At 48.0% G+C, this 12,909-nt stretch overlaps 1 protein-coding gene across 1 annotated transcript in view; it reads right to left on the reverse strand.

The window, feature by feature from the left end:
- Positions 1 to 12,909, reverse strand: part of LOC137367180 (dynein axonemal heavy chain 8-like) — a 2,531,605-nt gene that overhangs the window by 2,405,623 nt on the left and 113,073 nt on the right. The window lies entirely within an intron of this gene.

A 12,909-nucleotide genomic window follows, 5' to 3' on the forward strand; every position in this document is an offset into this window, starting at 1 on the left:
ACACAATATTCCAGGTATGGCCTAATTGCAGCAAAATATCCCTGCTCCTGTACTCAAATCCTCTCACTATGAATGCCAACATACCATTTGCCGTTTTTACCGCCAGCTGCACCAGCATGCTTACCTTCAGCGACTGGTGTACGAGAACACCCAGGTCTCACTGCATATTCCCCTCCCTCAGTTTATAGCCGGTCAGATAATAATCTGCTTTCCTGTTTTTGCTACCAAAGTGGATAACCTCACATTTATCCACATTATACTGCATCTGCCATGTATTTGCCAACTCACTCAACCTGTCCAAATCACACTGGAGCTTCTCTGCATCCTCCTCACAACTCACCCTCCCACCCAGTTTTGTGTCATCTGCAAATTTGGATACATTACATTTAGTTTCCTCGTCTAAATCATTAATATATACTGTGAAAAGCTGGGGTTCTAGCACCGATCCCTGCGTTACCCCACTAGTTACTGCCTGCCATTCGGAAAAAACCCGTTTATTCCTACTCTGTTTCCTGTCTGCCAACCAATTGTCTGTCCATCGCAACACACTACCTCCATTCCCAAGTGCTTTAATTTTACACACTAATCTCTTATGTGGGACTTTGTCGAAAGCCTTCTGAAAGTCCAAATCAACCACATCCACTGGCTGTCCCTCATCAACTCTACTAGTTACAACCTCAAAGAATTCTAGTAGATTTGTCCAGCATGATTTCCCTTTGGTAGATCCATGCTGACTCTGTCCGATTCTACCACTGTTCTCCAAGTGCTCTGCTATAAAATCTTTGTCAAAGGTTTGTAGTGGAGTTCCCCAGGGGTCAGTGTTCGGACCCTTGCTTTTCCTGATATATATTAATGACCCGGACCTTGGTGTACAGGGCACAATTTCAAAGTTTACAGATGATACAAAATTTGGAAGCATTGTGAACTGTGAGGAGGATAGTGTAGAACTCCAGAACAATGGGCAGATAGGTGGCAGATGAAATTCAACACATAAAATAGTGAAGTGATTCATTTTGGTCGGAAGAACATGGAGAGACAATATAAAATAAAGGATGCAATTCTAAAGGGGGTGCAGGGGCAGAGGGACTTGGGTGTATGTGTGCATAAGTCATTGAAGATGGCAGGACAGGTTGAGAGAGCGGTTAATAAAGCAAACAGTATCCCGGTCTTTATTAATAGGGGCATAGATTACAAGAGTAAGGAAGTTTTGTTGAACTTGTGTAATACACTAGTTCAGCCTCAGCTGGAGTATTGTGTCCAGTTCTGAGCGCCACACTTTAGGAAGGATGTGAGGGCATTGCACAGAGTACAGAAAAGATTTACAAGAATGATTCCAGGGATGAGGAACTTCAGTTGTGAAGACAGACTGGAGAAGTTAGGACTGTTCCCCTTGGGGAAGAGAAGGCCGAAGGTGATTTGATAGAGGTATTCAAAATCATGAGGGGTCTGTTCAGAGCAGATGGAGAGAAACTATTCCCACTCATGACCGAATCGAGAATGAGAGGGCACAGAGTTAAAGTATTTGGTAAAAGAAGCAAAAGTGACATGTGGAAAAACTTTTTCATGCAGAGAGTGGGTTAAGGTCTGGAATGCACTGGCTGAAAGTGTGGTGGAGGCAGGTTCAATTGAAGCATTCAAATGGCAATTACACTGTTATATGAAAAGGAAGAATGTGCAGGGTTACGGGGAGAAGGTGGGGGAATGGAACAGAGTGACTTGCTCTTTCGCAGAGCTAGTGCAGACATAATGGGCCAAATGGCGTCCTTCTGCACTGAAGCAATTCTGTGATTCTGTGATACAAGCCAATGCTCTTGGAAGCCCCATCCCCATTATAGCCCTGAACTCTCATCTGTCTCAAGTTTCATCCCACACTTCATCCATCAGACCTACCACTTGGACCTTCAATATCATTACCCTGAATTCCTGATCAACCAACTTTCCTTTCTGGCTCTCATTCAGCCAAGAGAGTAAGGGACTATTTTGGCCCAGATGCGAAAACAGGCACTAAATGGGTACTGTACTAACAAGAAAAGCTTGTTCGAAGGTGTGGACTTCGCAAGCAATTTTCAGGCTAATTGATGATTATCATGATTTAAGCATTCATCTTTCTTTTGGGCCTCCTTATCTCGAGAGACAATGGATACGCGCCTGGAGGTGGTCAGTGGTTTGTGAAGCAGCGCCTGGAGTGGCTATAAAGGCCAATTCTGGAGTGACAGGCTCTTCCACAGGTGCTGCAGAGAAATTTGTTTGTTGGGGCTGTTGCACAGTTGGCTCTCCCCTTGCGCCTCTGTCTTTTTTCCTGCCAACTACTAAGTCTCTTCGACTCACCACAATTTAGCCCTGTCTTTATGGCTGCCCGCCAGCTCTGGCGAATGCTGGCAACTGACTCCCACGACTTGTGATCAATGTCACACGATTTCATGTCGCGTTTGCAGACGTCTTTATAACGGAGACATGGACGGCCGGTGGGTCTGATACCAGTGGCGAGTTCGCTGTACAATGTGTCTTTGGGGATCCTGCCATCTTCCATGCGGCTCACATGGCCAAGCCATCTCAAGCGCCGCTGACTCAGTAGTGTGTATAAGCTGGGGATGTTGGCCGCTTCAAGGACTTCTGTGTTGGAGATATAGTCCTGCCACCTGATGCCAAGTATTCTCCGAAGGCAGCGAAGATGGAATGAATTGAGACGTCGCTCTTGGCTGGCATACGTTGTCCAGGCCTCGCTGCCGTAGAGCAAGGTACTGAGGACACAGGCCTGATACACTCGGACTTTTGTGTTCCGTGTCAGTGCGCCATTTTCCCACACTCTCTTGGCCAGTCTGAACATAGCAGTGGAAGCCTTACCCATGCGCTTGTTGATTTCTGCATCTAGAGACAGGTTACTGGTGATAGTTGAGCCTAGGTAGGTGAACTCTTGAACCACTTCCAGAGCGTGGTCGCCAATATTGATGGATGGAGCATTTCTGACATCCTGCCCCATGATGTTCGTTTTCTTGAGGCTGATGGTTAGGCCAAATTCATTGCAGGCAGACGCAAACCTGTCGATGAGACTCTGCAGGCATTCTTCAGTGTGAGATGTTAAAGCAGCATCGTCAGCAAAGAGGAGTTCTCTGATGAGGACTTTCCGTACTTTGGACTTCGCTCTTAGACGGGCAAGGTTGAACAACCTGCCCCCTGATCTTGTGTGGAGGAAAATTCCTTCTTCAGAGGATTTGAACGCATGTGAAAGCAGCAGGGAGAAGAAAATCCCAAAAAGTGTGGGTGCGAGAACACAGCCCTGTTTCACACCACTCAGGATAGGAAAGGGCTCTGATGAGGAGCCACCATGTTGAATTGTGCCTTTCATATTGTCATGGAATGAGGTGATGATACTTAGTAGCTTTGGTGGACATCCGATCTTTTCTAGTAGTCTGAAGAGACCACGTCTGCTGACGAGGTCAAAGGCTTTGGTGAGATCAATGAAAGCAATGTAGAGGGGCATCTGTTGTTCACGGCATTTCTCCTGTATCTGACGAAGGGAGAACAGCATGTCAATAGTCGATCTCTCTGCACGAAAGCCACACTGTGCCTCAGGGTAGACGCGCTCGGCCAGCTTCTGGAGCCTGTTCAGAGCGACTCGAGCAAAGACTTTCCCCACTATGCTGAGCAGGGAGATTCCACGGTAGTTGTTGCAGTAACCGCGGTCACCTTTGTTTTTATAGAGGGTGATGATGTTGGCATCGCGCATGTCCTGGGGTACTGCTCCCTCGTCCCAGCACAGGCATAGCAGTTCATGTAGTGCTGAGAGTATAGCAGGCTTGGCACTCTTGATTATTTCAGGGGTAATGCTGTCCTTCCCAGGGGCTTTTCCGCTGGCTAGGGAATCAATGGCATCACTGAGTTCCGATTTGGTTGGCTGTATGTCCAGCTCATCCATGACTGGTAGAGGCTGGGCTGCATTGAGGGCAGTCTCAGTGACAGCATTCTCCCTGGAGTACAGTTCTAGGTAGTGCTCAACCCAGCGGTCCATCTGTTTGCGTTGGTCAGTGATTATGTCCCCCGATTTAGATTTGAGGGGGGTGATCTTCTTGATGGTTGGCCCAAGAGCTCTCTTCATGCCATAATACATTCCTCTGATGTTTCCGGTGTCTGAGGCCAGCTGAATATGACTGCATAGGTGTTGCCAGTAGTCGTTTGCGCAACGCCTAGCTGTTCTTTGTGCAGTACTTCTGGCTGCTTTAAGTGCTGCGGATGTTAAATCGCTGGGGGCTTTCTTGTAGTTCAAAAGTGCAATGCGCTTAGCGGCTATGACAGGTTCCAGCTCTTCATTATGAGATTGAAACCAGTCTGCATTTCTCTTCGCACTTTTGCCGTAGGTGGTCAAAGCTGACTCATAGATGGCGTCTCTGATGTGGGCCCACTTGGTCTCAGCATCCCCTGTGGGAGTGTTTTGAAGGGCTGTTACAAGTGAATTTAGAAAATTTTGTAACAGCTGTGGGTGAGAAATTCTGCTCGTGTTGATGCGCGGGTGGCCCTTCTGCTTGGAATGATGCAACTTCTTTGGTCTGAGTCTAACCTTGCTGCACACCAGGGAGTGGTCGGTGTCGCAGTCCGCACTGTGGAAGCTGCGTGTGATTTGAACACTGTTTAAGGCGGCTCGCCTTGTGACAATGAGGTCTAGCTGGTGCCAACGACGTGATCTTGGGTGCCTCCATGAAACCTGGTGACAGGGTTTAGTGTGAAAGAACGAGTTGGTGATGCAGAGGTTATGATAGGTACACAACTCAAGCAGTCTCTGCCCGTTCTCATTCATCCTTCCAACGCCATAGCGCCCAAGGCAGGAGGGCCATGAGTCATGGTCGGCCCCAACCCTGGCATTAAAGTCCCCCAGCAGGAATAGGTGTTCGGTGTTGGGGATGCTGCTAATGATGTTATGGAGTTGTTCATAGAACTGGTCTTTAGCTTCAGGTGCGGAACAGAGTGTTGGAGCATAGATGCTGAGTAGGTGTACTGGACCAGAGGTGGTGAGCAGTCGGATGGACAGTATGCGTTCCGAGCCATTTGAGGGAAGCTCTATCATGCTGAGCAAGGAGTTTCTGATGGCGAAGCCCACTCCATGCTGTCTTGGTTCTTCAGGATCCCTGCCCTGCCAGAAGAAGGTGTAGTCTTGCTCTGCTAGAGAGCCACTCGCGGGGAGGCGAGTCTCCTGAAGTGCTGCAATGTCCACATTGAGTCTACTGAGCTCGTTGTTAATGATGGCGGTCTTCCGAGAATCGTTGATTTGTGTAAGGTCTTCCGACAGGCCAGGACACATAGTTCTGACGTTCCAGCTTGCAAAGCGAAGGGCTGGTACCTTCTTTCCTTTTTTCATGTTGTTTGGTGCGGTGTATCAGTCCACCTTTCGGGCAATGACCCTGAGCTCCAAGCACCCATTGAAGCAGGCAGACTGTGGCGGGACAGAACCTTATTGACCGGGGGCTGCCCGGTTTGAGGCGGGCGGTAGCTGTCCAGTGAGGTGCAATGACCTCTCCCACCGACAAAGGCAACCCGTGGCGCCCAGTTTCTACGCCAATTTATCTGGACTTATAACCCGTAACTGCTGCCTTCCGTGTTGTTTCAGTCGCTGTGAGGCAACTATGGAGTGACCTCTCCATGGCGCATGCCTGGGCAAATTTATGGAGGTTGAGAGTTGCCCAGTCGTCAAAACCCCCCTCTCGGCCTTTCTGGTGGGGTCCAAAGGAGTGCAGGACACGACGTTTGGCACCAGTATGGCTGCAGGAACTGCCGGAAACATGACCGCCTACGGGGTTCCGCTCCGGATTTTCTGTTAGGGTTTACTCCCTTAGCCTTGGTCTCTCCCGAGACGCCCACAAGGCAGTGGGGTTGTTGGGGCCCCTACACAGGTGTAGGATGGTGCCGGTGGGAGGAGGGGATGCAAGGGGGAGGGGTAGAGGGAGGGGGTGGGGGGGGGTGCAGGGGAAGGGGGTGCGGGGTGAAGATGGTGCGAGGGGGGGTGGGCTGGGACGGGGTTGTGAGGGGGTGAGCTGAGAGGGTGGAGCAGGGAAGGGGACGGGGGTGGGGGGGGGTGGAAGGGGGGTAAAGGGGGGGGGAGGGGGGGTGGAATCTGGTGCAGGTAATAAGCCATTTCCTCAGTGCCCACCATCGACGTCCGGAAAGCTCATCCACGTCCTTCGGGAGGTGAAGCATCATTTGGCAGACTTAGAGGTGATTACATTTATTAAGGGTTTCTTTTTTTTGCAGTGGTTTAAATAAAGGCATGCAGCATTGCCGACAGTGCGCTGCAGATGCTCTCCGAGCCATCTCCCGCGGGCGCTTTGAAGTTGCGGCCGGGGGTGCCGTTCGTGGATGTTTTGGGTGTTCGGGGCACCTTTTCCCAGGACTTCTCTCGGGTCCCGCAGCTCCTTCTTCACCTCAATGGACTTACCGCATGCCGTGGCTGCAGACACTCTGGACTGTGAAGACAGCAGGATCGGAGATTCATGCATTCATGCAAGCACTGAAACTCACAATTGCAGGTTTAGCATTCAAGCGCTGAAGGTGTATTTTTAGCCTGCACACCCACTTCAATTGAAAGTGTGGAGTGCACGCGGAGGAAAACAAATGTGCAAGTATGAGTCAAGAAACTGAAGAGAGGGTGCCCAGGTTTTCCAATGCAGCACCATAAGGCCTGATGGAGAAGGTAGAGAGTGTTGTGTGATTGCCTTGAAGAGTGATGTCCCTTTAAGATCTTATGATAATGAGCTAAGTACCAGGATGTGGTATATACAGTACAGAGTGCTGGAAGCTAGATAAACAGAAAGCACTGCTAAACACCTGCTGCTGTCAAAGCAGTCAGTCGAAAGAAGAGAATTTTTTAAAGGGAAAACAGTGCAGTCATAAAGCAAGTTATAAGCAAAATAACAGCACGAAAACGGATACCAAACTTCCAAGCATGAACAGGAAGGCCATTGATATCTAACCTGAGTTCCAGTTGTTCAAACAAAGAATGTAGTTATGCTTCACAGACCAAGTAATTACAGAAGCATAAAAGCCAGCTGTAAAAATAATGATAGCAATTGGAAATGAGGGATTACACAGAATCAATACCTCAGGCATATCTGAAGATGACCAGAAAAATCCCGCTAAGATAAGGAAAGTGCTGAAAGATCAACTCAGATGATGAGTGAATGTTAGAATTCACCGCTTAGAATTGATGTTGTACAGGCAACAGCCACAGGAATCAGTAGACCAATTTGTCAGCAGATGCCGAAGGGCAACGAATGCGGCTTCTCAGAAACTGAAATGTTAGACAAAATAATGAAGCTAGTGATTATATCAACACCCACTGAAGCATTTCAGGAAGGTCACAGCATCTGCTGGAAAATGGCAGGAAATATGAAGCCGTTGTACCTGGACAACAGCACCTACAAGCACCAGGTGCAGCCAATAGTGTAGGCACCATAACTAGGTCATCCCCACTTCTAACCTTATCATTGAAGGAAGGTCATTGATGAAGGAGCTGAAGATGGTTGAGCCTAGGACACTACCCTGAGGAACACCTGCAATGATGTACTGGAGCTGAGATGATTGACTTCCAACAACCGCTACCATCTTCCTTTGCGCTAGGAGTGACTCCAACCAGCAGAAAATTTTCCCCCGATTCCCATTGACTCCAGTTTTGCGAGGGCTCCTTGATGCCACACTCTGTCAAATGCTGCCTTGATATCAAGGGCAATCACTCTCACCTCACGTCTTGAGTTCAACTCTTTTGTCCCTGTTTGAACCAAGGCTGTAATGAGGTCAGGTGCTGAGTGGCCCTTACGGAATCCAAACTGGGCGTCACTGAGCAGGTTATTGCTATACAATAAGTGCCATACAAAAGCACTGTCGACGACACCTTCCATCACTTTACTGATGATCGGGGGTATACTGATGGGGCGGTAATTGGCTGGGTTGGACTTGTCCTGCGTTTTGTGTACCAGAAATACCTGGACAATTTTCTACATTGCCGGGTAGATGCCAGTGTTGTAGTTGTACGGGAACAGCTTGGCTCGGGGTGTGGCATGTGCTGGAGCACAGATCTTCAGTACTATTGCTTGAATATTGTCAGGACCCATAGCCTTTGCGGCATCCAATGCCTTCAGTCATTTCTTGATATCACGCGGAATCGAATTGGCTGAAGACTGGCATCTGTGATGCTGGGGACTTCAGGAGGAGGCCGAGATGGATCACCCACTCGGCACTTCTGGCTGAAGATGGATGCAAATGCTTCTGCCTTATCTTTTTCACTGATATGCTGGGCTCCCCCAGCGTTGATGATAGGGATATTAGTGGAGCCACCTCCTCCAGTTAGTTGTTTAATTATCCACCATTATTCACGACTGCGTGTGACAGGATTGCAGAACTTAAATCTGATCCGTTGGTTGTAGGATCACTTAGCTCTGTTTATCGCATACTGCTTACGCTGTTTGGTATGCAAGTAGTCCTGGGTTGAAACGTTATTTTGAGGTATGCCTGGTGCTGCTCCTGGCATGCCCTCCTGCACTCTTCAGTGAACGAAGCTTGGGCCCCCAGTAATGCTAGAGTGGGGGATATGCTGGACCATGAGCTTACAGATTGTGGTTGAGTACAATTCTGCTGCTGCTGATGGCCCACAGCGCCTCATGGATGCCTAATTTTGCATTGCTAGATCTGTTCAAAATCTATCCCATTTATCACAGTGGTCGTGCCACACAACACGATGGAGGGTATCCTCAATGTGAAGATGGGTCTTTGTCTCCATAAGGATTGTGCGGTGATCACTCCTACCAATATTGTCATGGGCAGATGCATCTGTGACAGGTAGATTGATGAGGACAAGGTCAAGTATGTTTTTCCCTCTTGTTAGTTCCCTCACCACCTGTTGCAGTCCCAGTCTCGCAGCTATGTCCTTTAGGACTCAGCCAGCTTGGGCAGTTGTGGTGCTACCGAGCCACTCTTCGTGATGTACATTGAGGTCCCCCACCCAGAGTACATTTTGTGCCCTCAGTGCTTCCTCCAAATGCTGTTCAACATGGAGGAATACTGAATCATCAGCTGAGGGGCAGGGGGCGGTAGGTATTAATCAGCAAAAGGTTTCCTTGCCCATGTTTGACCTGATGCCAAGAGACTTCACGGGGTCCGGAATCGATGTTGAGGACTCCCAGGGCAACTCCCTCCCGATTGTACATCACTGTGCCGCCAGCCTTGCTGGGTCTGTCCTGCCGATGGGACAGGACATACCCAGGGATGGTCATGACCTGAGACATTGTCTATGTCAGGCTGTTACTTGATTAGTCTGTGGGACAGCTCTCCCAACTTTGGCACAAGCCCCCAGCTGTTAGTAAGAAGGAATTTGCAGGGCTTGGTTTGCTGTTGTTTCCGGTGCCTAGGTCAATTCCGGGTAGTCCATCCGGTTTCATTTCTTATTGACGTAGTCGTGGTTAGATACAACTGAGTGGCTTGCTTGCTACTAAAGAGTCAACCACATTACTGTGGGTCTGGAGTCACATGTAGGCCAGACCAGGCAAGGACAGCAGATTTCCTTCCCTAAAGCGCATTAGTGAACCAGATGGTTTTTTACAACAATCGACAATGCTTTCATGACCATCGTTAGGCTAGCTTTTAATTCCAGATTTATTAATTGAATTCAAATTTGAACCCATGCCCCCAGAGCAATACCCTGGGTCTCTGGGTTACTAGTCCCTTGACAATATCACTGCACTACTGCCTCTTTGACATCCAAGGGGGTCAAGATTTGTGAGTCCCATGCTGTTCCTTTGTGGGAACATATTTGTTTTGAACCCTATTTATCGCCTCCTTGAATATCTCGGAAACTGATTTTCTTTCAAGTAGCTGTTTCTGGTCCTCCTTTGATAAATCACTTCTTAGCTTAGTAAAATTGGCCTTTCCCAATTTAACTTTTATGCTTGGACTTCTTTATCTTATACGCTCTGAGGAAAGACCACATATCATTCCCTATTTCCAGAGAAGACCAGAGGCAGAGATTCAACAGGATTGTTGGATTCCTCTGGGCGCAGGAGCTATTGACTGCACACATGTGGTCTTCATTTAAACTCAGGTGTGTTCAGGAACAGGAATTCCATTCTCTCAATGTAGCTTGTCAGCGGCCACCAGCAACATATCATGCAGGTGAATCCCTTCTCTCCAGGAAGCTGCCATGATGCCGTTATAATGAGACTCATCCGTCCCACAGGTCTTTGAGCCCCAGTGCAATGTGCAAGCTGGCTACTACGTGACAAAGAATACCCTCCAATGCCATTACTCATGACTCCACTTAGAAACCCCAAAATATCAGCTCAGCATTCATACAATAAGAGCCGCTTAGACACCAGTGTTGTGTGATGCCTTTCAGAGCGATGTTCCTTTAAAATCTTAGTATGCTAATGAGTTGAGTACCAGGATAGAGTCATGTGACTCAAAGCCACAGGCACTCTGTAACTGCAACACCAAGAGGCAAGTTCTGTAAATAATTAGCTCTGCACCGTATATACTTGTTAGCTGTTAATAAACCCATTTGAGGTCTTCAACAACCTGGATTCCGTGCATCTTATTTATGTTGCATCAGATGACATAAAAAAGCTTCTCATTACAACCAGGACTATGATTGAGCAGACCACTGGGTTCCTGAAACAGATGCCTTGACTGGTCAGGAGGTGCCCTGTAGTACTCAGCCAAGAAGGTGTCCAGATTCATGGTGATTTGCTGCATGCTGTACAATCTGGTGATCATGAGAGACCAGCCGTTATCACCAGAAATTGAGCCAGAGGGTCAAGCTTAGATTCACAAGAGGATAAGAGAAAGAGAAGGAGGAGGAAGCAGAGGGGAATCAAGGGGAGCATCGGAGATCTCCAGGTAGATGATGCACACCTGAGAGGGATGCTCACCGTGAATTAATTGAAGGGCACTTTTGAGAGACTTGCTTTACGATGATATTTCAGAGCACATGATTTACTTTCCAAGACTTATGATACATGAGGCAGTTCATTATCTGTGCTCAATCTTTTCAACCCTTTACCATGAAGTTCACAATTAAAAAAGACGACCGATTCCATCACAAACCAATTACTATCATCACTCTTAGGGCTGGATTTTAAGAGTCCACTCTGCCGCTCCCATGCGGCAGCTCATTTCACAAGCCAGTTTGGCCTGCCCCCCACAATCACATGGCTGGGGTGGGCTGTCCAATGCCAGCAATGGCATCAGCTGCCTGTGCGCAGGCACTGGTGCCATTTTTAAAGGGCAGCCGGCCCTGCTGGTAAATTTTAATTTTTCAAGAAGTAACCCCACCCCTGGCCAAGATGTATCCAATAAAATTCTAATGCCCTTTCCCACCCCCAAACAACAATTAAATTAAGTATCTGCCCTTTCCCCCCAAACAATTACCTTTGAAATATGACTTTCACTCCGCAGACTGTAAAAAGTTTAAAGTTCACCCGACCCACAATCATAGAGTCATAGAGTTATACAGCACAGAAACAGGCCCTTCAGCCCATCGTGTCTGTGCCGGCCATGAAGCACCTATCTATTTTAATCCCATTTTCCAGCACTTGGCCCGTAGCCTTGTATGCTATGGCATTGCAAATGCTCATCTAAATACCTCTTAAATGTTGTGAGATTCCAACCACCCTCTGGGTGAAAAAACTTTTCCTCAAATCCCCTCTAAATCTCCTGCCCTTTGCCTTAAATCTATGCCCCCTGGTTATTGACCCCTCCGCTAAGGGAAAAAGTTTCTTCCTATCAATCCTATCAATGCCCCTCAATTTTGTATACCTCGATCAGGTCCCCACTCAGCCTTCTCTGCTCGAACGGAAACAACCCTAGCCTATCCAGTCTCTCTTCATAGCTGAAATGCTCTAGCTCAGGCAACATCCTGGTGAATCTCCTCTGCACTCTCTCCAGTGCAATCACATCCTTCCTACAGTGTGGCGACCAGAACTGTACACAGTACTCCAGCTGTGGCCTAACCAACGGTTTATACAGCTCCATCATAAACTCCCTTCTCTTATATTCAATGCCTCGGCTAACAAAGGCAAGTATCCATATGCCTTCCTAACCACCTTATCTACCTGTGCTGCTGCCTTCAGTGTTGTATGGACGAGTACACCAAGGTCCCTCTGACCCTCTGTACTTCCTAGGGTTCTACCACCCATTGTATATTCCCTTGCCTTGCTAGTCCTCCCATAATGCATCACCTCACACTTCTCAGCATTAAATTCCATTTGCCACTACTCTGCCCATCTTACCAGCCCATCTATATCGTCCTGTGATCTAAGGCTTTCCTACTCACTATTTACGACCACACCAATTTTCGTGTCATCTGCAAACTTACTGATCATACCTCCTGTATTCACGTCTAAATGATTAATGTACACTACAAACAGCAAAGGTCCCAGCACCGATCCCTGCGGCACACCACTAGTCACAGGCTTCCAATCGCAAGAAGAACCCTTGACCATCACCCTCTGCCTCCTGCACTAAGCCAATTTTGGATCCAATTTGCCAAATTGCCCTGGATCCCATGGGCTCTTACCTTCTTAACCAATCTCCCATGCGGGACCTTATCAAAAGCCTTACTGAAGTCCATGTAGACTACATCAACTGCTTTACCCTCATCTACACATCTAGTCACCTCCTCGAAAAATTCAATCAAATTTGTTAGACAAGTTCTCCCCCTGACAAAGCCATGCTGACTATCCCTGATTAATCCCAGCCTCTCCAAGTGGAGATTAATCCTGTCCCTCAGAATTTTTTCCAATAGTTTCCCTACCACTGATGTTAGATTCACCAGCCTGTAATTACCTGGTTTATCCCTGCTAACCTTCCTGAATAACGGTACCACATTCGCTGTTCTCCAGTCCTCTGGCACCTCTCCTATGACCATAGAGGATT

The sequence above is a fragment of the Heterodontus francisci genome, chromosome 3 (genome assembly GCF_036365525.1).
Source record: "Heterodontus francisci isolate sHetFra1 chromosome 3, sHetFra1.hap1, whole genome shotgun sequence".
In the NCBI taxonomy this organism is placed as follows: Eukaryota; Metazoa; Chordata; class Chondrichthyes; order Heterodontiformes; family Heterodontidae; genus Heterodontus; species Heterodontus francisci.